The 23,348-nt window shown below is 49.7% G+C and overlaps 1 long non-coding RNA gene across 2 annotated transcripts in view; it reads left to right on the forward strand.

Annotated features, from left to right (window-relative positions):
• Positions 1-6,165: 6,165 nt before the first annotated feature.
• Positions 6,166-23,348, forward strand: part of LOC141166964 (uncharacterized) — an 80,956-nt gene continuing 63,773 nt past the window's right edge. For both annotated transcript variants that reach the window (XR_012251370.1, XR_012251371.1), the window contains exon 1: positions 6,166-6,315. This is a non-coding gene — a long non-coding RNA (uncharacterized lncRNA). The remainder of the gene's footprint in view (positions 6,316-23,348) is intronic.

Below are 23,348 nucleotides of genomic sequence, written 5' to 3' on the forward strand. Positions count from 1 at the left end.
TGCAGCTACCGGTCGGCAGATACAGACCAGGCCTGCCAGTCTCTGGGGAGGCACAGGACTGTGGATCTTTGGCGCTGGACCTAGAGGCACACTGGTGGGGTAAGATCACATCTGGAGTTCCTCCTCGGCTGTGAATCCATTATTTCTCATAAGCTCCTCTGCACTCTGCATAGCCACCCCTGTGCACTATGCAGGACTCAAGGTCCAAGAGAACCAGGCAGGACTGCTATTATGCACTCTGTACAGCCTGCAGTAATACTCTCCCCAGTGGCAGGACTGCATCCAGACTACTGTCCCAGAGTCCCAAGAAGCCCCTACCAATGCTTCGGGTCTAATGCCACGCAGGAATGGGTCACTCAGATGTCACAATCTATGACGCAGTCTATAGATAACATAACTTCCACATTGCTTAAAGCTCTGCAGCGTCATGCCTTGGCTATGAACGCTAACCAGCAAAGGGAGAGCTCGACTCAGGGACATGACGACCCGGGCACATCCACGTCTAGGTCAGGACACAAGTGCACCCACAAGTCACGCTCATCTGCGCCATCCTATAGCACACGGTCATCCCCTTCTAGGGAGAGACACCGTAATTCCAGGTCATTTAGACCGTCCCCTACCAGGGACAGACAATTCAGATCTCCGCAGCGATCCCCGACCAGAGAAGGCCTCCGCCCCACCAGCAGGAGACTCCTTAGCGATACACAGGATTCGTAAGACATCTGTGATTCCGACTCTGACAAGGAAACTCAAGGGTCCCTGATCCCAATCCCCCCTAGCAATACAGCACTAGTTCAGGACGTAATCTCGCCCATCCATCGGATGCTGGACATTTCTGATCTGCCCCCGGAGGCACCAGAACATTTCCTTTGAAGGAGCTTTGATGCCGCCTAAGATCTGTTTGACACAGAGTTTAAATCGATCCTTAAATTGCAAATATCTGGAGGCGCGGTACCCCTTCCCACAGGAGGTCACCAAGGAATGGACAGATCCACCCAAAGGGGATCCCCCAATCTCTAGGCTAGCACCACAGTCACTCCTTTCACTGCCAGGTAGCTCAACCCTCAGGGATGCAGCAGACCGGCAGGTGAAACGCAAGGCTCGTTCAATCTTCGAGGATGCAGGGGCCTCCCTGGCTCCCGCATTCGCTTCAGTTTGGGCTGCCAAGGCCATCCTGACTTAGCCCCAAAAATTTACAAGCTGGTCTCAAAGCATCTGCTCCTGAGCTGTCGGACCAAGCGGTTCAAATAGCAGTTGTAGCAGATTACATGCTTCATGCAGCTCTGCATTCAGCAAGGGGTGCAACGGGGATAGCATCAAACGCCATCACGATTCGGTGTATCCTCTGGCTGCGAGAATGGAAACAGACGTAGCCTCAAGGAAGTCCCTCACGCACCTCCCGTACTCAGTGTTCGACTTTTTGGCGAACAGTTGGACATGATTATATCCAACGCCACCGGGGGTATGAGTACTCTCTCCCCCAACTGAAACCCAAACGCACTTACAGGAAGCGTAACCAAACTCGATTCTGATCCTTTCGGAACTCTTCGGACTGGTCCATCTCGCGTCCAGCACAAAATAGCAACCGCTCCCCACGCAGGGACAACTCGCGGTCGACGCAAAGTCAGACAAGACCTGGCAGTCAAAAGCAGGCCAGTCAAAGTCCAAAGGAGGAAAATCTCAGATTTCCTCCTCATCATGACTCACAGACTCCGGAAGACACCCCACACGTAGGCGGCCAACTTTTTCTCTTTCATCAAGTCTGGCTGCCAATTACAGAAGACAGGTGGGTCAGGGAACTAGTGTCTTCAGGATACAAGATAGAGTTCACTTCCAACCCACCAAACAGACTCTTTCTTTCTGTTCCCCCAAAGCCGCCAGCCAAGGCTCGTGCCTTCCGCCAAGCTGTCTCCTCGCTTCTTCAAGCAGGAGTCATAGTACCGGTCCCCACGGCCGAGCGCTTCCGAGGGTTCTACTCCAATTTATTCGTAGTCCCCAAGAAAGGAGGCGGTGTACGGCCCATACTGGACCTAAAACAGCTCAACAAATATGTACGAGTACCTAACCTCCGCATGGAGTCCCTTCGGTCCATCATTGCGTCCATGGAGAAGGGAGAATTTCTCACCTCCATAGACATACAAGACGCATACTTGCATATACCAATTGCACCAGCCCATCTGAGATTTCTCAGGTTCGCAATCGACCAGGACCACTACCTGTTAGTGGCTCTCCCATTCGGACTCGCCGCGGCTCTCAGAGGGTTTACCAAAGTCATGGCAGCCACCATGGACGTCCTGCACTCCAGAGGCATAGTAGTCGTTCCATGCCTGAACGATCTCCTTATCAAGGCTCCTACTTTCAAGGACTACGAACTCAGCGTCTCAATCACAATCGACACTCTGAGTCACCTGGGCTGGTTAGTCAACCTACAAAGGTCATCACCAACCACGAGTCAGTCTCTGACCTTCCTGGGAATGGTATTCAACACCTTCAGGGGTTTAGTGCTCCTTCCCAAGGACAAGGCACTGCCTCTCCGTCTAGGAGTTCGCACCCTCCTCAGCAAACCCCCTCGATCTCTCCGGTTTGCCATGAGAGTCCTCGACAGGATAATGGCGGCAATAGAAGCGGTCCCATTTGCCCAGCTTCACCTCAGGCCTCTCCAACTACCCATCCTCAAGTCATGGGACAGGAACCCCCTTTTTCTCTCGACAGGGAGTTCCAGCTGATGTCGTCAACCAGGAAGTCCCTGCACTGGTAGCTCAAGCCAACCTCACTAACAAAGGGGAAATCCTTTCTCACGGGTCAATGGAAGGTTCTGACCACCGACGCGAGCCTGACGGGTTGGGATGCGGTGCACTTACACCACAGAGCACAGGGCATGTGGTCCCCAGCGGAAGCGACCATGCCCATCAACATCTTGGAAATTTGTGCCATCCTCCTTACATTGATAGCCTTCCATCAATTACTGGCAGCCTCTCACATCAGAGTACAGTCGGCTGTGGCATATGTGAATCACCATGGGGGGACCCGCAGTGCCCAGGCGATGCGAGAAGTGACACACATTCTCCACTGGGCGGAAGACACAGGTTTGGTTCTCTCTGCGGTCCACATTCCAGGTGTGGACAACTGGGAAGTAGACTTCCTCAGCCGGCAAGCAATGGGTTCAGGAGAGCGGTCTCTCCATCCCGAAGTTTTTCGCCAGATCTGCCATCGCTGGGGGACTCCAGACGTGGACCTAATGGCATCCCACTTCAATACCAAGGTCTCCAACTTCATGGCCAGAACACACGACCTGCGGGCGCTAGGAGCGGACGCCCTGGTTCAGGACTGGACCCAGTTCCAGCTCCTGTACATTTTTCCACCTCTCCCCCTGATATCCAGAGTGGTGAGGAAGATCAAGCAAGAGGGAGTTCCAACCATCCTAATCACACCGGACTGGCCCAGACGTACATGGTATGCCGACATCGTACAGATCATAGCAGACGTCCTCTGGCATGTCCCCGACCGCCCGGATCTTCGGTCACAAGGCCTGTTCTACCACCAGAACTCAGGGGCCCTCAATTTGACGGCGTGGCCATTGAGACTTGGATTCTAACCCAGTCAGGGTTCTCGCCGCACGTCATTGCAACCATGATCAGGGCACGGAAGCCAACCTCTGCTAAGATTTATTACCGTACCTGGAAAGCCTTCTTTACCTGGTGCGAATCTCGTGGCCAGATCCCATTCCCTTATTCCCTCCCCAGGGTACTTGGGTTTCTCCAATCGGGTTGGAGGCCAGACTGTTCCTGGCCTCCCTTAAGAGCCAGGTGTCAGCTCTCTCAGTGCTTTCTCAGAAGTGCATTGCTAACAAGCCGCAAGTAAGGACATTTCTTCAGAGGGTTTCCCGATTGGTTCCCCTATACAGACGACCACTAAAAACGTGGGACCTCAACCTGGTGCTGACAACATTGCAGGAAACACCTTTGAACCCCTTAGTGAAGTCCCACTCCACCTTCTATCCCAGAAAGTGGATTTCCTAGTGGCAATCACCTCGCTACGCAGGGTGTCTGAACTAACAGACCAGGACAAGGTAGTTCTCCGTACGGTCCCATCCTTCCTTCTGAAGGTTGTGTCCAACTTCCACCTCAATGAGGAAATTTCACTGCCGTCCCTCTGTCAGCCCCGGTTCATAGAGTGCAGACGGCTCTGCATATGCTTGACCTTGTCAGGGCATTGCGTATCTATGTGTCTAGGACTGCGCCCTTCCGCAAGTCTGTTTCTCTTTTCCTTCTACTGGAAGGCGGCCGCAGGGGTCTGCCAGCTTCCAAAGCTACCCTTGCCAGGTGGATCAAATCCACCATACAAGAGGCATACCGCCTCAAAAATTCTCCTCTTCCAGCACGAATTACGGCACACTCTACACGTGCGGTAGGGGCCTCCTGGGCCATTCGGCACCAGGCTTCGGCACAACAAGTGTGTAAAGCAGCCACCTGGACTAGCCTACACACGTTTACCAAACACTACAGGGTTCATACCCAGTCCTCAGCAGACGCGAGCCTGGGTAGATGGGTTCTGCAGGCGACAGTGCCCCAAATGTAGGGGCCTGTCTACACAATATTCGTCCATTGCTTCCCACCCAGTGACTGCTTTGGGATGTCCCATGGTCCTGTGTCACCCAATGAGGCGACAGAGTAAAGGAGATTTTTGTGTACTCACCGTAAAATCTCCTTCTCTTAGCCTCTAATTGGGGGACACAGCTCCCACCCTGTTCCCCGTTCTGGGCCGTTGTGATGTTGAGTTCTCATATTGTCTTTGTTTGAGCTCGTACATAGTTGCCTTCTTATAGGTATGATTATGTTATCCATGTTACGTTCCTCCTACTGCTTTTGCACAAAACTGGAGAAGGCTTACACCGTCCAGGGGTGTATACTGCAGAGGAGGAGCCACGGTTAATCTTTTCAGATTATGCATAGTGTCGCCTCCTAGTGGACAGCAGCATAACACCCATGGTCCTGTGTTCCCCAATTAGAGGCTAAGAGAAAGAGATTTTATGGTGAGTACACAAAAATCTCCTTTTATGTGTTATATGGATGTGATTTAATGAAAACAGTGCCAGACGCTGCTGAACTGTGCAGTTTTGATACTTTTTAAAGTGCAAAATCAAAGTTTTTCTGTACAATAAAAAACGCGGCTTCACATCTGCACCAGAAACGCATCAAAAAAGAGAAAAAGGCATAAAAAATGCAATAATCACCGCCATCTGACATCTCCTCCTGCCATGGTAGAAAGAAATGGTAAATGGGTGCGACTAGGGGCTTGGTAAAAATTTGCCGCAGCATACTACGCGTGCAACATGATTTGTCTCTCTTTCTGTTCTGGAAAATGTTGGTGATAGGCTTTAACCATGTGACCTTATTTCTTTATATGGAAGGCAGAGCTGCTTCATTAATTCTCTACTACCACCTAATGGCACAGTGTGAACATACTCTTACGCTTTGCACGTATACCAGCTTATAGTCCAGCTCAGTTTTTTGGTTTTGCTGTTATCTCTTGTATTTTGCACAATTAGGGACACGGCCCCTCTTTCTGAGCTTTGTATTGCATCTGGATAGCTTCCCATGGATGGGTGTCTTAGTCTGGCCCTGTCCAGCTCTGCCCTTATTCACTACTATGAAGTTATATGCTTGCAGAGAAAAAAAAGTTACACGGGAACCATTAGTCAACTAAATGTTTGACTACGGAAAAAACAATATTGGATCAGGCTCTTAATAAAGAACTGAGCACAAACGCAAACACAATAGTATCAATGTCTCAATCGTGGAAAGTTGGGCACTTCCAACACAAAGATACGGACTGCGATGCTCAGAGATGTCTTGTAGCACCAACTTTAAAAAATAGTATAAGGGGTTGTCCTGGGGTTAAAAAATATTTTTTAAGGGGCTAAGACTTATTCAAGATATCAAAATGTAAAATGATGTAACCAATACCAGAATTTTTTAAAAGTAGATAAGGAAAAAACTGTATAAGTTTGGTATCACCACAATCGTTATGACGTGAATCATGTTTTAATCAAACAGTGAGCACCGTAAAATTGCAAGTCAAATGACAATAGCGAAGTTTCGGGGGAGTTTTGCACCAACTCATCTTACTTTCAATTTTTTTCTGTTTCTAGTACATTATATGATAAAGTAAATATCCAAGCAGAGAAAGGGTGGAGAGGAGAGTCAGCTCACCAGACGTGTTGCAGCAGGATGGCGTTGGAGCCTTCTCACGGAGCCACCCATGTCTAGGCGCAGCAATTGAGAAAGGAGAACAAATCCTCCAGCATAGCAGCAGGTAAGGTAGATAAAAAATGAACTTTATTTGTACATAAAAACATTGGCGGTTCCTCTAGTGAGCAACCAACGCATTTCGGCAAACAAGCCTTACATATATAGAAGAATGAGGGATATACAGTTGAAACCAGAAGTTTACATCCACTATATAAAAAGACACATATGCATGTTTTTCTCAATATCTGACATGAAATCAGAATAAACATTTCCTGTTTTAGGTCAATTAGTTTTACTATGATTTTTAATATTTGCCAATAATGAGAGAGAGAGAGAATGTTTTAAGGCATTTTTATTACTTACTGCAAAGTCAAAAGTTTACATACACTAAGATTACTATGCCTTTAAACAATTCTGCACTGCCCATATGATGATGTCATGTGTTTGGAAGCTTCTTATAGGTTTTTTGGCAACATCTGAGTTAATTAGAGACAGACCTGTGGATGTATTTTAATGCGCACCTGAAACACACTGGTTCTTTGTGTAGCATCATGAGAAAGTCTAAAGAAATTAGCCAAGATATCAGGAAGAGAATTATGGACTTGCACAAGTCTGGCTTATCCTTGAGTACAATTTCAAGATACCTCAAGGTGCCTCGTTAATCTGTATAAACAATTATACGCAACTACAAACAAGATGGGAATTCGCAGCCATCATACTGCTCAGGAAGGAGACGGGTTCTGTGTCCCAGAGATGAACGTGCTTTGGTCCGACATGTGCATATCAACCCAAGGACAAAAGCAAACAACCTTGTGAAATGATGGAGGAAGCTGGTAAGATTGTGTCAATATCCACAGTGAAACAAGTACTGTATCAACATGAGCTGAAAGGCCACTCTGCCAGGAAGAAGACATTACTCCAAAAGAAACATAAAAAAGCCAGAATAATGTTTGTATATGCACACAGAAACAAAGACCTTAATTTTTGGAGACATGTCGTGTGATCTCATGAAACTAAAATTGAACTTTTTGGGCGTAATGACCATCGTTATGTTTGGAGAAAAAAGGGAGAAGCTTGGAAGCCTAAGAACACCATCCCAACTGTGAAACACGGGGGTGGCAGCATTATGTTGTGGGATTGTTTTGCTGGAGGAGGGACTGGTGCACTTCACAAAATAGATGGCAACATGAGAAAAGAAGATTATGTGGCAATGCTGAAGAAACATCTCAAGACATCAGCCAGGAAGTTAAAGCTTGTGCGGAAATGGGTCTTCCAAATGGACAATGACCCGAAGCATACTACCAAAATGGTAACAAAGTGGCTTAAGGATAACAAAGTCAATGTTTTGGAGTGGCCATCACAAAGCCCTGATCTCAATCCTATTGAAAATTTATGGGCAAAGCTGAAAAGGCAGGTGCGAGCAAGACGACTTACATACTCGATTAGTTACACCAGTTTTGTCAGGAAGAATCGGCCCAAATTCCGACCAACTATTGTGAGAAGCTTGTGGAAGGATATCCCAAACGTTTGACTCAAGTCGTTCACTTTAAGGCCAATGGTACCAAATACTAATGAAATGTATGTAAACTTTTGACTTTGCAGTAAGTAATAAAAATGCCTTAAAACAGGGGCATGTCCTAGCTCTGGAGAAGAGAGATGCATCTCTTAGAGCTCTCTGGATTAAGCTAAAAAACTCTGATTTATAGGGGGCTCTCTCACCCCATCCTGCATCTAAACACGAGAGAAACATCCCTTAGCCACACAGCTGCCTCCTGGGATAATCCTAGAGATATACCGCCGCCTGGATAACTCGGGCCTACCTGAAGGGTTGAAGCCCCGGCCTTGCCTGAAGACCAGTGGGAACCGCTGAGGCACAGAGGAGAGATCCGGAGTGAGCGGGGTGTGCTTGCAGCATAGCTATCACTACTAGAGATGAGCGTTGTTCTACTCGAACTGTTCGCCAATCTCAAATTCGAGCTGTTTTGGGCGGTGTTCGAGCCGTTCGGCGAACACGAACAATTTGAGAAAAATTCGGCTGTTCGAGGTTATGTTCGATAACTGTTCGTGCACCAAAATCATAACTGGATTTTTTCTCAGTAATGATGAAAATTAATGTTAATACGCAGTTTGAGTGTACAGCGGGGTGGGGGGAGGGGCAGGGGATGGATCTCTGCAGGAACAATGAAGATCTCCATTTTTTTTTCTCTTTCCCACATTTACAGTGGGGAGGTGCAATCTGTCAGCCTATCAGCAGCGCACACACGGAGCGAAGTGCTTTTTTTCACACAAGCAAGGGCATGTGTCATTGGCAGTGTATGTCACATGTCCTTGCCCTATAAGACCAAGCCATTTTCCCCGTCGCCACCATTTTCTCACTGCTGCAGCTGCGTGTTAGACGGCACCGCTGTTGCTGTGTGCGCTATACCTTGTTAATTTCAAGCCAATTTTCGCACAAATATACAGATAGCTTGGGAGTAGGGAATAGTTGTGATTGCAGTCCTTTTAAGGACTAGGTTACAGCATTTCCTACGACTTTTATCAGGCAGGTCTGTGCTCTTAAATAGATAGGTTGTGGGAGTAAAGACTAATTATAATTGGAGTCCTTTTCAGGACTAGGTTACATCAGTTCCTATCAGTTTTTGCCAGGCAGGTCTGTGCCAGTGCTGTGCAAGTTTTTTTCACAGCATTTGGCTGAATCTAGCAAAGCTAATCCTTTTTGGCCTATTGCAGAGTGTGTTAGTCAGTGGAGTAGCCTATCTGTGTTGCAAGATATACCACCTGTGTATAGAATACCAATTTTTTTACTGCACCTAGTGAAGTAAAATCTTTTGGGCATAGCATCATTCTATTAGTCCATCTATACTGACCTCCATCAGGTTGCAAACTGAATCTAATTTTTTTCTGCATCTAGCTCTGAAAAAATATTTGGCCTTCTAGCAGTGTGTGGGACTTGTTCTATTAGTCCACCTATACTGACCTCCATCAGGTTGCAAACTGAATATATTTTTTTCTGCATCTACCTCTGAAAAAATATTGGGCTTCTAGCTGTGTGTGGGACTTGTTGTATTAGTCCATCTATACTGACCTCCATCAGGTTGCAAACTGAATATATTTTTTTCTGCATCTACCTCTGAAAAAATATTGGGCTTCTAGCTGTGTGTGGGTCTTGTTCTATTAATCCATCTATACAGACCTCCATCAGGTTGCAAACTGAATATAATTTTTTTCTGCATCTAGCTCTGAAAAAATATTTGGCCTTCTAGTAGTGTGTGGGACTTTCTCTGTTAGTCCATCTATACTGACCTCCATCAGGTTGCAAACTGAATATATTTTTTTCTGCATCTACCTCTGAAAAAATATTGGGCTTCTAGCTGTGTGTGGGTCTTGTTCTATTAATCCATCTATACTGACCTCCATCAGGTTGCAAACTGAATATAATTTTTTTCTGCATCTAGCTCTGAAAAAATATTTGGCCTTCTAGTAGTGTGTCGGACTTTCTCTATTAGTCCATCTATACTGACCTCCATCAGGTTGCAAATTAAAAATAATTTTTATCTGCATCTACAGTACCTCTGAAAAAATATTTGGGCTTCTAGCTGTGTGTGGGACTTGTTGTATTAGTCCATCTATACTGACCTCCATCAGGTTGCAAACTGAATATATTTTTTTCTGCATCTACCTCTGAAAAAATATTGGGCTTCTAGCTGTGTGTGGGACTTGTTGTATTAGTCCATCTATACTGACCTCCATCAGGTTGCAAACTGAATATATTTTTTTCTGCATCTACCTCTGAAAAAATATTGGGCTTCTAGCTGTGTGTGGGTCTTGTTCTATTAATCCATCTATACAGACCTCCATCAGGTTGCAAACTGAATATAATTTTTTTCTGCATCTAGCTCTGAAAAAATATTTGGCCTTCTAGCAGTGTGTGGGACTTGTTCTATTAGTCCACCTATACTGACCTCCATCAGGTTGCAAATTCAAAATAATTTTTTGTATGCATCTAGCTCTGAAAAAATATTTGGCCTTCTAGCAGTGTGTGGGACTTTCTCTGTTAGTCCATCTATACTGACCTCCATCAGGTTGCAAACTGAATCTAATTTTTTTCTGCATCTAGCTCTGAAAAAATATTTGGCCTTCTAGCAGTGTGTCGGACTTTCTCTATTAGTCCATCTATACTGACCTCCATCAGGTTGCAAATTAAAAATAATTTTTATCTGCATCTACAGTATCTCTGAAAAAATATTTGGGCTTCTAGCTGTGTGTGGGACTTGTTGTATTAGTCCATCTATACTGACCTCCATCAGGTTGCAAACTGAATATATTTTTTTCTGCATCTACCTCTGAAAAAATATTGGGCTTCTAGCTGTGTGTGGGTCTTGTTCTATTAATCCATCTATACAGACCTCCATCAGGTTGCAAACTGAATATAATTTTTTTCTGCATCTACCTCTGAAAAAATATTGGGCTTCTAGCTGTGTGTGGGACTTGTTGTATTAGTCCATCTATACTGACCTCCATCAGGTTGCAAACTGAATATATTTTTTTCTGCATCTACCTCTGAAAAAATATTGGGCTTCTAGCTGTGTGTGGGACTTGTTCTATTAATCCATCTATACAGACCTCCATCAGGTTGCAAACTGAATATATTTTTTTCTGCATCTACCTCTGAAAAAATATTGGGCTTCTAGCTGTGTGTGGGACTTGTTGTATTAGTCCATCTGTACTGACCTCCATCAGGTTGCAAACTGAATATATTTTTTTCTGCATCTACCTCAGAAAAAATATTGGGCTTCTAGCTGTGTGTGGGACTTGTTGTATTAGTCCATCTATACTGACCTCCATCAGGTTGCAAATTGAATATAATTTTTTTCTGCATCTAACCCAGCCAATAGTTTTGGCCTAATACCACAGTTTGGCCACTCAGCTCTGCTCGGTTACCATCCATTGTTTTTTTGTGCAAACAACTCCAGAGTTGTGAATTAGTTAACCACCAAAATGAGTGGAAAAAGGCCTGCTGCTGGTGGAAAGGGGAATAGGCGTGTTGGGAAGGGGAAAAAAGGTTGTGTCCATGGGGTAGGTGTTTAAGCAACAGTAACATCTGCAGAAGAAAGACCATCTTCCAGCCAAACTAAAATGTCTACTTCTTTTAGCGGACAATGTGATAAGATCCCTTTCTTACGGCCACGCCAATCGCTACAAATTCCAGATGAGGCACAAAAACAGCAGGTGCTTCAACGGATATCAAGTGCTCCTTTAAGTGGGCTCTCCTCCACATCAACTTCAACATCACAAATACTCCAGTCCTCAAAGGTGTCACCCAAATCGCACTTGCTTCCTCACAGCTCCCAAATCTCCAGCTGCCCGTCTGAGTATGAGGTAGAACAGATGGTTGAGTCTGCAGAGCTGTTTATGTGACACCCCAGGGGTCTGGTTGTCACAGTGATAGAGATATTACGTCTGAGAGCAGGTGGGAGGTCCTTTGGTCAGGGATCCTGTGCATGCCACACCTCCTGCCCAGCCTTGGGAGGGGAAGAACTTCCCCTGTATAAACCCGGGGCTGAGGCAGGGTTAGGGAGTCCAGGAAGAGTAGAGACAAGAGCAGCATAGGAAGCAGCAGAGTCACAAGGAGTCAGGGGCTGGCAGCTAAAGAGCTCGCCCTGACTAAGAAGATTCTTTACCGGACCCGGAGTCCGAGGCTGTGGGGACTAACTTCTACCCAGCAGCAGAATCCGTCAGGCAGGGGATTTCAGGTCCCCTGGCCCAGAAGCCCGAAGGCACGGTCACACGCGTGGGACCAGCACCGCCATCGTGGAGCGGAAGCCATTAGAAGGCCCCGAGTCACCGGCCATACGGGTGAGCACCACACGGTACACTCAGGGACGTGGGCTACTTACATCAGCTTCTAGCAAGGTAGCCAGAAGAGTACAGTCAGCTTGGGAGGCCTACAACTACGCCTGGCCAGGGGAGATTCCATCTGCTCAAGGACTGACCAGGCCCCGTTCGCTAGCAAGTACTCCGGGAGGGTCTATCGTTGTTACCAGTAAAGACCCTGAACGCTACCATACCGTCTCTGAGTGGTTCCTGCTACCCCCATCATCCACGTCGGCTGCCCTGAGGCCATACCCCTCCCGTTGGGGGTTATACTATCACGCTGCACCATCCTTCCACCGGCCTCAGCGGTCTGCCCTGCAGCAGCAGCCCCCTGGCTGCATTCAACGGGTGGCGTAGTCATCAACCATTTTCTACCGCTAACAGACTGCCGTCCAGTTTGACTCCCTGGGCACGGACCGGGTCACCGCCACGAGACTACAACCCTAAACAGATCCGGCTCCGGGTAAGCTCCCGCGTGCGCAACGCAGCGCGACACAGGCCCAGGGGCGCGTCAACTTTGGCGTAGTCGGCAGGATCACGTGCCCGCAACCACCGGGTACTGCGTGCCTGAAAAGCAAAGACTGTTCAAACTTACCAGTGGTGAAGATTCCCGCCATCGGTGAAGATTCCCGCCATCCGGCGCCATCTTCAGCCTTCTTCCCGCCATCGGTGAAGTTTCCCGCCATCCGGCGCCATCTTCAGCCTTCTTCCCGCCATCCGTGGAGTTTTCCCGCCATTGGACGCCATCTTGAGGACGCCGCGCGGGAAGAAGAGGGGCGTGGACTCCGAAAGCGCGCGAGAACTGAAGCCCCGCCTCACGTCCGGACGTTGCGTAAGGTCCTGGAAGGAGCCCAGCAGACGCCGACGTCACAGGAGCGCGACGGAAGGTCCTCAACCCTGACGATCCACTGCGGAGCCGCGGCCTACGGAACAGGATCATCGCAAGGTAGGCCACGGTCCACTAGGGGGGAGGAAGATGTCGGATACGGAGGAGAGCTCCACTGCCTCAACCCCCGCCAGCGCTACCGCTGTTGCAGTTATGCCCTTCACCATGCCCTATATCCCGGGAGCAGCTTGGCTACCCCAGTACTCAGGGGAGTCACATACCCTGCATGACTTTAGAGAAAAGCTGGATAGCCTCTTCCAGGTGTACCCCCTCACAGAAGAGCAAAAAGTGAGCATCCTGGTGGCCCAACTAACTGGGGCAGCCAAAAGGGAAGTAAAATCCTGGCCACCTGGGAGGAAGACTGTCGCAGGGATACTAACCCGGCTGAAGGACACTTTTGATACCCGCACCTCAGCCGAGATTAAACTTAGATTCTACGGGTGCAAGCAGCGAGCGCATGAGAGTATAAGGGACTATGCACTCAACCTACAAGAGGCCCTGAGGGCCATTAAGCAGACCGACCCTAATGGAGTGGGAAACGAGGACAGGCTGTTGACCGAACAATTTATAGAGGGTTTATATTGCAATGCCCACCGCACCCAGTTGCGGGCAATGGCCTTACAGGACCCTCATCTAGAATTTGCACAGTTCAAGGACAGAGCCATCCGGGTGCTCCGAGAACCGGCACCAGGTGGCGTTGTGACCCACAGACGCCCCACTACCACTTACTACCAGGAGGCGGCGCCCTTGTCAGCAGGGCCTGTGGGAGCTGATGCGCAGGCTTTGGACAATGACCCGGCTCCAGACCTACACCATCAGGTCCAAGAGCTAGCTAAAAGCGTTGCTGCGCTAACCCGAACTGTGCAGTCTTTACAGGTTTCCACTCCAGGGAAGATCCAGCTGGCATCCGGACCGGAGGACATCCCGTGGCGTCGACCAAGGAGGACCCCACCGGCCAGAGGAAGACCCAGTGACCGATACAGCGAGGACGGACGACCCATCTGCCGCCGCTGCAATCAACCCGGACATATGGAAAGGTACTGTTCTTTAAACGGGCACAACCTGGGGTAGAGGGCCAACCCCCAGGAAAAAGATCACCAGGCCCATCGAACTGGCGCGACAGATATGTGGGAGGACGTCCAGTCTTGCCTGTGGTACTGGATGGCATTCCCATGAGTGCCCTACTGGACACCGGGTCACAGGTCACCACCATCCCGTACGTGCTCTTCAAGCAGTACTAGAATGACTCGGATATTACCCGCTACCCTGACGACGACTTGAGTATCATCGCCAGCAATGGTCAGCCCGTGCCACAGATCGGATTTAAAGAGGTGACCATCAAAATTGGTAGAGTCGAACTGGCCGCACAGGGACTGATCATTGTAGATATTGACAAACATGAGAGTCACCCAAAAATAACTCTAGGAACTAATGTAATTGAAAATTGTCTTGCAGAGGTGATTTTCCTTTTACAGCAGGTTGCCAAGAATGCCAGCTCCGGCGAGCAGCGGGTGCTCCAGAAAGAGATCCGGGCACTGATGCAACGGCAACAAGTGGAACTCTCCGGCGGTGAGATTGGTAGCGTAAGAATGTGTGACCCTTTTCCTATTGCCATGCCCCCAAAAAGTGAAATGATGATTTGGTGCCGGGCAGCTATTGGTCTGAGAGGTAGAGATTACCAGGCAATGGTAGAACCAGTTTACTCAGACAGTAGGCCCACCATTTTGACAGCACGGGGGGTGGTCAATGTACGCCATGGGAGGGTGCCCGTTCGCATAATAAATATCGGGGAGAGGGAAGTGTACCTGCCCCGGTATGCCACGCTAGCCAAATTATATACCACTAATCAAAATTCTATACAATCTGTGGAACCCTTGCCTCCATCTCACCCGGAGGAAGGTAACGGCTCTAAGAAAGACATGGAGGACTGGTGTCAGCAACTACATCTGGGTACTGACTCCACTCCCTCACACCAGAAACAAGGAGTCTATCGGGTGGTTCAAGAGTATGAGAGAGTGTTTAGTAAACACCCGTTAGACTTCGGGCGAGTCAAGGGGGTAGAACACCGCATCCCCACGGGAGATCATCCTCCCATAAAAGAGAGGTATCGACCCGTATCCCCTGCACATTACCAACACGCCAAGGGGATGCTTAGAGACATGAAGGAGGCTGGGGTAATCCGGGATAGCTGTAGCCCCTGGGCAGCCCCACTAGTTTTAGTCAAAAAGAAAGACAACACCATGAGGATGTGTGTAGATTACCGGAAAATCAACCGTATCACACACAAGGATGCGTACCCCTTACCAAGGATAGAGGAGTCATTGGCTGCTTTAAGATCTGCTAACTTCTTCTCTACCTTGGATCTCACTAGCGGGTACTGGCAGGTTCCTGTAGCAGAGGCGGACCGGGAGAAGACCGCATTCACCACCCCGATGGGACTTAGCGAGTTCACCTGCATGCCGTTCGGACTCTGCAACGCCCCAGGAACCTTCCAACGATTAATGGAGTGCTGTCTGGGCCACAGAAACTTCGAGACGGTCCTGTTGTACCTGGACGATGTCATCGTATACTCCAAAACTTATGAGGACCACCTGAAACACCTGGCGGAGGTGTTCGAAGCTCTGGCGAGTTACGGCCTAAAGGTGAAACCCTCCAAGTGTCACCTCCTGAAACCAAAGGTGCAATACCTGGGACACGTGGTGAGCGCTGACGGAGTGGCTCCCGACCCCGATAAGATCACCGCAATCAAAGGATGGCCAAGCCCTTCCAGCGTAAAAGAAGTGCGGCAGTTCCTAGGGTTGGTAGGCTACTACCGAAGGTTTATTCCCGGTTTCACCAAAAAGGCGGCGCCTATGCAGGACCTCCTGATAGGCCAGTCCCGGAAGGCCAAGAACCAGAAGCCGCCCTTCAAATGGGAAGAGCTAGAGGAAGAGTCCTTCCGCCAGCTGAAGATGGCCCTCACGGGGGATGAAATCTTGGCGTATCCGGACTATAGCCAGCCCTTCATCCTCTACACCGACGCCAGTAACGTCGGGCTAGGAGCCGTACTGTCCCAGATTCAGCAGGGGAAAGAGCGAGTAATCGCCTATGCCAGCCGAAAACTGCGACCCACCGAAAGGAATCCCGAGAATTATAGCTCATTTAAGCTAGAGTTCCTGGCCGTGGTATGGGCAGTCACCGAGCGCTTTAAGCATTACCTCGCTTCTTCCCGGTTCACCGTATACACGGATAACAACCCGCTGACACACCTGGACACGGCAAGACTCGGTGCCCTGGAGCAGAGGTGGATGGCCCGTCTGTCCAACTACGAGTTCACAATTAAATACCGGGCAGGGCGCTCCAATACCAACGCGGACGCCCTGTCCAGGATGCCCAACCTGCCGGACGGAGGAGAAGATCCGGAGGGACTGGAAGAAGTTGAACTCCCTGCATTCCACCGTCATGGGACTATCCAGTATTCCCACCGGGTAAGGAGTAAGCAGGCTGCTACGTTGAACCCCTTACCTCACTACAACTGGGCGGAAACGCAAGACAGCGACCCTGCCGTCCGACTGGTGAAGGAGATGCTGACTCGCCCGGAGGCTAGCCTGGAATCAGACGCTCCAGAGGAAGCCAAACAACTATGGGCAGAGAAGAGTCGACTGTTCCTTTACAAGGGGAAGTTGTGCCGCAGAATGGTTAACTCCAGGACGCATGAACTACTCTGGCAAGTAGTGGTGCCACGAAGAGACGCAGCCATGGTGATGGAGGCATACCACGACGGAGCTGGACACTTCGGGTGGAAAAAGCTGGAGTTCCTGCTGCGCGAGCGGTTCCACTGGGTAGGCATGAGGGGAACCATCGAGAAGTGGTGCAGAGACTGTGGCCCGTGCAATCTGAGAAGGAAGGACCGGGCCAGCCAGAAGACTCCCCTGCAGTCCATCGTCACCCGGCAACCGTTGGAACTGGTAGCCTTGGATCATGTAAAACTGACCCCCAGCAGAAGTGGCTACGTCTACGCGTTAACCATCGTGGATCATTACTCCCGGTTTCTGGTTGTCGTCCCCGTCAAGGACTTAACGGCTCGAACAGCAGCTAGAGCCTTCCAGCAGCACTTTTGCCGTCCACACGGGTACCCGGACCAAGTGCTGACGGACCAGGGACCTGCCTTTGAAGCGGAGGTCTTCCAGGAATTCTGCAATCTGTATGGCTGCCGGAAGATAAGGACGACACCCTACCATCCGCAAACTAATGGACTTTGTGAGAAAATGAACCAGGTGGTAATGGATCTTCTAAAAACGTTGCCCCTGAAAGAACGCAGTCTGTGGCCTGAGAAGTTGCCCGATCTGGTGGACCTATACAACCACATCCCGGTAGGTTCCACCAACTGTACCCCGGCTTACCTAATGAGGGCAAGACCTGGTAAGTTACCTGTTGACCTGGAAATGGGAGTCCTGACGCCCGAGGACACTTCACCAGAAACAGACTGGGACACAGAGAGGCAGCAGCAGTACCGGAAAGTACAGGAGAGCGTGGAGCGAAGTCTCTGTCAGGCTAGGGAAAGACAAGAGAAGACTTACAACCAGTATGCTCCCGCTGTTCCCCTGGTACCCGGAGAGCAGGTCTTGAAGAGGAAGAGACGGCTCCACAAGTTGGACGACCAGTGGGAGAAGGACCCGTACACCGTACTGCCCTCAAGCCACGAGAACCCGAAGGTCTGTACCATCAGTAAAGACGGAGGGGAAACCACAGCCATTGTATCCCGGGACCACCTGAAGAAGTGCCCCGAACAACTGAGGAACCCTGAGGAGGAACAGGAAGACCATCGACCCGTGGAAGAAAGGGAAGATATGGTTAGTACCGTGCTCGGGGACTTCCCTCGGTCTTGGACTCAAGTCAATGGTGCAGTTGTGGTACCCGTACTCACCTTCCTCCAACCATCATCCCAAGAACCTACGGAGCAACGGGTAGAGCTGGAAGAGCAGCCGGTCCAGGAGGCAGAAGACTCCACCCAAGCGGAACAGGAGAATCCACCCTCTGCTTATAGTGAGCCTGCCGTACCCCTAGTGAGACAAAGAGCCGGTAGACAGCTGCCCAGTTTACCCTTGACAGCTCCTACACCCTGTAGTTCAGGGCCAGACAGTCAGCTCCGTAGGTCCACTAGGGCCACTAGAGGCCAGTTACCCGCACGTTGGAGGATCTAAATGTTTAAGTTGTTTTACAATGTTTACCTGTTTATTGTTGCTTGTGTGTAATTTTGTGTTTCTAGTTGTTTTTAGGAGTCTTCGGTGGATTTACCGGGAATCCTTTGTATATAGTTGGAGCGTAACCCAGGATGGACTAGAGACTGTTAAGGACTCGGGGTAGGACAGACCCCTACCTGGTTACGTCTCCCTGTGTTGGTGAAATGGACACCTTTGCTTTTCTTCAAAGACTGCACCCGGTTGCGGACATCCGTGACCATCTTATTGTGTTTCCTTATTGTATTTTATTGTTCTTTGATATACCTTGTTATATTTTTCTAAAAAGTGTTTAGTCCCGGAGTACTAAATTTCACTAGGGGGGAGTGTGACACCCCAGGGGTCTGGTTGTCACAGTGATAGAGATATTACGTCTGAGAGCAGGTGGGAGGTCCTTTGGTCAGGGATCCTGTGCATGCCACACCTCCTGCCCAGCCTTGGGAGGGGAAGAACTTCCCCTGTATAAACCCGGGGCTGAGGCAGGGTTAGGGAGTCCAGGAAGAGTAGAGACAAGAGCAGCATAGGAAGCAGCAGAGTCACAAGGAGTCAGGGGCTGGCAGCTAAAGAGCTCGCCCTGACTAAGAAGATTCTTTACCGGACCCGGAGTCCGAGGCTGTGGGGACTAACTTCTACCCAGCAGCAGAATCCGTCAGGCAGGGGATTTCAGGTCCCCTGGCCCAGAAGCCCGAAGGCACGGTCACACGCGTGGGACCAGCACCGCCATCGTGGAGCGGAAGCCATTAGAAGGCCCCGAGTCACCGGCCATACGGGTGAGCACCACACGGTACACTCAGGGACGTGGGCTACTTACATCAGCTTCTAGCAAGGTAGCCAGAAGAGTACAGTCAGCTTGGGAGGCCTACAACTACGCCTGGCCAGGGGAGATTCCATCTGCTCAAGGACTGACCAGGCCCCGTTCGCTAGCAAGTGCTCCGGGAGGGTCTATCGTTGTTACCAGTAAAGACCCTGAACGCTACCATACCGTCTCTGAGTGGTTCCTGCTACCCCCATCATCCACGTCGGCTGCCCTGAGGCCATACCCCTCCCATTGGGGGTTATACTATCACGCTGCACCATCCTTCCACCGGCCTCAGCGGTCTGCCCTGCAGCAGCAGCCCCCTGGCTGCATTCAACGGGTGGCGTAGTCATCAACCATTTTCTACCGCTAACAGACTGCCGTCCAGTTTGACTCCCTGGGCACGGACCGGGTCACCGCCACGAGACTACAACCCTAAACAGATCCGGCTCCGGGTAAGCTCCCGCGTGCGCAACGCAGCGCGACACAGGCCCAGGGGCGCGTCATTTACTCATACTATAGCCTGGGAATCAGAGGTCGACTCCAGCGCTTCTGTGAATCCAGACGAGGAAATGATCTGCACTGATGCCCAGAATCTTTATGAGTCGGATCCAGGACCAGACGCAGAAGGTTCTGACCATAATGTAGACCCTCATTCCCAAACTGTAACTCCTGTTGGTGGAGACAATGAGGAAGACGATGATAAGACTCAAATACCTGATTGGAGCGACAACTTTAGTTTTTTGTCAGGGCAGGAACAGGTTGGCTCTGAGGACGACGGGTGTGATAACACACAGGGTGATGATGATGAGGTTGGAGATCCCACTTACTGTCAACCCACAGTCAGCCAAGAGATGAGGTCAGCAGAGGAGGTGGAGGAAGATGCTAGTGACGACGAGGTCAGGTTGCGCCTTCCTGGACAGAGACGTAGTACTGGAAGCACGTCAACAACTGCATCCTCAAACACAACTCTGCCTCTCACCACAAGTCGTGGTGGCTCTTCAGGTCGCATGGGTGCTAAGCCTTGCATAGCCTGGGCATTTTTTCAGATCGATAAAGATGACCCAACTCGTGTTATCTGTAACATTTGTCAGCAAAAGCTAAGTAGAGGCCAAAAAATACATAGTTTGAGTACTTCATGCATGAACCGGCACATGGACATGAAGCATAAGTTGCAGTGGGAAGCTCAGTGTGCTACAATGTGGCCTAGCCGGCCGGGCCAACCACCGTCTGCCATATCTTGTGCATCCGCGGCCTCTTCATCCTCTGTGACTGGGGGGACAGCAGTCACACCTGTTTTGGGGCGCAGACCTGCCACCTCTTTACCCGCAACAGCCAGCGTGATTGGCAGGTCATCATTTTCTTTGGAGGTGGTAACACCAGCTGGTGTTGAGCGCTGTCCGACATCGATAGCACCACCTTTGGATCAAGGCAACCTAACATGTCCGCCTGCATCTTCCTCACAGACCGGCAGTTTGCCGGGGACACCCTTAACAACCCCGTCTAAGCTCAATAGCCAGCCCTCGGTCCCTCAGATGTGGACAAGTAAAAGACCATTTCCTCCTAGCCATGAGAAAGCTAAGAGGTTGAATTTCACCATCTGCAAGCTCTTGGCTACAGAAATGCTGCCTTTCCGCCTGGTGGACACAGAGGATTTTCGAGACCTTATGTCCGTCGCAGTGCCCCAGTACCAGATGCCCAGTCGGCACTACTTCTCAAAGAAAGGTGTGCCTGCGCTCCACCAGCATGTCGCACACAACATCACCGCTTCTTTGAGAAACTCTGTGTGTGACAGGGTGCATTTCACCACAGACACTTGGACGAGTAGGCATGGACAGGGGCGTTACATGTCGCTGACTGGGCACTGGGTAACTATGGTGACAGCAGGACAAGGGGCTGCTGTCCAAGTCTTGCCGTCCCCACGAGTTGTGCGTCAATCCTCTTTATGTCAAAGTTCCTCCACTGCTTCTGCCTCCTCAACCTCCTCTCGGTCTTCCACCTGCACCCAAAGCCTGTCTGGTCATGCCACAAGCTTTCTAACTGCGCAGAAGGGATCCTGCACACCTCCTTACTATGCTGGCAGTAGAGCTCAACGTCATCAGGCGGTTTTTACTTTGAAATGTCTGGGAAATGTGAGTCACACAGCTGAGGAGTTGTGGTCAGCTCTGGAGAACCAATTTCATGAATGGCTGTCTCCACTGGACCTGAAACCAGGGAAGGCCGTGTGCGACAATGCTGCAAACCTGGGTGCGGCCCTTCGCCGGGGCAATGTCACACACGTGCCTTGTATGGCTCACGTGTTGAACCTGGTTGTCCAGCAATTTTTAGCCCACTATCCCAGACTAGATGGCCTTCTGCAGAGGGCACGGTCGCTGTGTGCTCACTTCCGCCGTTCGCATCCCGCAGCTCAGCGACTTACATCTCTACAGAAGTCGTTGGGCCTGCCACTTCACCGGCTAAAATGCGATGTGCCTACCCGGTGGAATTCAACTCTGCACATGTTGCAGCGACTGTGGCAGCACCGACAAGCCCTGGTGCAATACGTTCTGACGTATAGCCTGGGCCAACGAGATCCAGAGGTGGGGCAAATCACGCTGGAGGAGTGGTCTCAGATCAGGGACCTATGCACCCTTCTGCACAGTTTTGAAATGGCGACGAAGATGTTTAATGCTGATGATGCCATTATCAGCATGACTATTCCGGTGATTTACATGCTGGAGCACATGTTAAACAGAATTCGGAGTCAGGTGGTGGCACAAGAGGAGGTGGAGGAAGTAGAGGAGGAGGAGTTGTATGCGGAAGGGCTAACATCTGCAAGGTCCAGACGGTCGGCAGCACCAAGGCGGCAGGCATGTGAGGGTGGGGGAGATGGTTTTACCAGGGCGCATGGTAGCAGCCAAACTAGTGAGGAAGGTGCAGGAGCCCAGGAAGGAGTGGAGGACGAACTGATGGAAGACTCATCAGATGAGGCAGACCTTGATCACATTTCTGTTGTGCGAGGTTGGGGGGAGAGGACAGAGGAAGGAAGCATGATTGTTACCTCGCCACCAACACAACAGGGACTTGGTGCTCCTGGATGCGCAACACACATGAGTGCCTTCTTGCTGCACTACCTGCAACATGACCCTCGAATTGTGAGAATTAGAAATAATCCTGACTACTGGGTTGCCACACTGTTAGATCCCCGGTACAAAAGTAAATTTGCCGAAATTATTCCTGCCATAGAAAGGGATGCACGCATGCAGGAGTATCAGCAGAGACTGTTGCAGAATCTTACATGTGCTTTTCCACAAAACACCAGTGGTGCACGTAGTGAATCTCACAGTTCCAACTTGCCAACCGTGGGACCGTCAAGTGTTCAGCACTCAAACCGTAACAGAACCACAGTATCTGCTGGTAACATCAATTTTGCGGAATCATTTCACCACTTTTTTAGCCCATCCTTTGCAAGGCCACAGGAGACAAGAAGTCTGACACATAGTCAACGCCTAGAGACGATGGTACAGGAGTATCTCCAAGTAAACATTGAAGCCACGACTGTGTCACTGGACCCTTGCTCTTTTTGGGCTTCCAATCTGGATAAATGGCCGGAGCTAGCCACTTACGCCTTGGAGATCTTGTCATGCCCCGCAGCCAGCGTTCTGTCTGAACGTGTGTTCAGCGCTGCTGGTGGTGTGCTGACAGATAAGCGCACGCGGCTCTCCACTGATAATGTAGACAGACTCACGTTCATAAAGATGAACAAATCATGGATCCGAAACGACTTTTCTACCCCTGTGTCATCCTGGGGAGAGTAAAAGCTTGATGATTGGTTAAAATCACCCTACCAACCGTTTTAAGCTTTCAAATTACTAATCATGTTTATCTGTATCTTGACTGGAAAATAATTTGGGCTTTGTAGCAGTGTGCAGCACTGATCCTATTAGGCCATCTATAATAAGCTCCACCAGATTTAAAATTAAAAATAATTTTTAGCTGCATCTAGCCCGGAAAATAATTTTGGGGCTCCGAGATGCGCAAGACACATAAGTGCCTTCTTGCTGCACTACCTGCAGCATGACCCTCATATTGTCAGAATTCGAAGTAATCATGACTACTGGGTTGCCACACTCTTAGATCCCCCAAACTTTTCGATCAACCTTTTCATTTTAATAAAGACCAAAAAAATGGTCATTTTTGAAATTATAAGCATTAGCAGGTTGTTAGAAACTGAAATCAAACAGTTTTCAACTCAAAACGTTATTCTAGGTGATGTTACATTTTCACATAGGACCCCTTGTTCGAAAGGAGCTTCTGAACTCTCTCGTCCATTGAATTTGTCA

This window comes from Phyllobates terribilis, unplaced genomic scaffold (assembly GCF_046119375.1).
Source record: "Phyllobates terribilis strain yellow unplaced genomic scaffold, ASM4611937v1 Scaffold_11__3_contigs__length_659146591, whole genome shotgun sequence".
In the NCBI taxonomy this organism is placed as follows: domain Eukaryota; kingdom Metazoa; phylum Chordata; class Amphibia; order Anura; family Dendrobatidae; genus Phyllobates; species Phyllobates terribilis.